The sequence below is a fragment of the Myotis davidii genome, unplaced genomic scaffold (assembly GCF_000327345.1).
Source record: "Myotis davidii unplaced genomic scaffold, ASM32734v1 scaffold168, whole genome shotgun sequence".
Classification (NCBI taxonomy): domain Eukaryota; kingdom Metazoa; phylum Chordata; class Mammalia; order Chiroptera; family Vespertilionidae; genus Myotis; species Myotis davidii.
In genome coordinates this window covers 8,736,765-8,737,751 of record NW_006383016.1, presented here as the reverse complement: position 1 = coordinate 8,737,751, position 987 = coordinate 8,736,765, and positions in this window count along the sequence as shown.

Sequence of the window (987 nt, the reverse complement as noted above, 5' to 3'; positions counted from 1 at the left end):
GGGGGCGTTGCCACAACCCCCCAATCGGCCCTACCCTGAGCGTGACTGAAGATGGCATCACAACCTCCTGATCCGCCCTGCTCTGTGCATAACAGGGGGCGGCGCCCCAACTCCCCAATCAGCCCTCTTCTGAGCCTGACCAGGGGCTGCACCTAGGGATTGGGCCTTCCCTCTGCCACCCGGGAGCAGGCCTAAGCCAACAGGTCGTTACCTCCCGAGGGGTCCCAGACTGCGAGAGGGCACAGGCCGGGCTGAGGGACCCCTCTTTCCCCCGAGTGCACAAATTTTTGTGCACCGGGCCTCTAGTATATATATAATTTATGCAGAATGCATGCTTACCTTCTGAGAGTCTGGGATTTTGGTATATGCCAGGCAGAGGGTGCCTACATGAACTGCCCCCTATAACAGGAGGCAACTGATCCATGTTTCTCACATCAATGTTTCTCTCTCCCCCTTCCTCTCTAAAAAAAAAAAACACCACCACAAAAACAAAACAAAACAAAACAAAAAACCCCACCACAGCCTCAGGTGAAGATTAAAATAAAATTTTAAAGTCATAGGCAGTCTTTTTTTTCTTTCTTTATTAAGGTATTACCTATGTGTCCTTATCCACCATTGCCTCCCCACCCCCAACTCATGCCCTCATACCCCTGGTGTCTGTGTCCATTGGTTAGGCTTATATGCATGCTTACAAGTCCTTTGGTTGATCTCTTCCCCTTACCCCCAACCTCACCTACCTTCCTTCTGAGGTTTGATGGTCTGATTGATGCTTCTCTGTCTCTGGATCTGTTTTTGTTCATCAGTTTATGTTGTTCATTATATTCCACAAATGAGATCATGTGATATTTATTTATCTTTCTCACTTAAAAGGTTTTGCTATTAAATAAAAATGAAAAAAAGGTCAATTAACTAAAAAACTGAGATTAAAAACGAATAAATCTAAGGATGGCAGAAGGAACAAATGAAAGAAAAAAGCAGACATAAGCA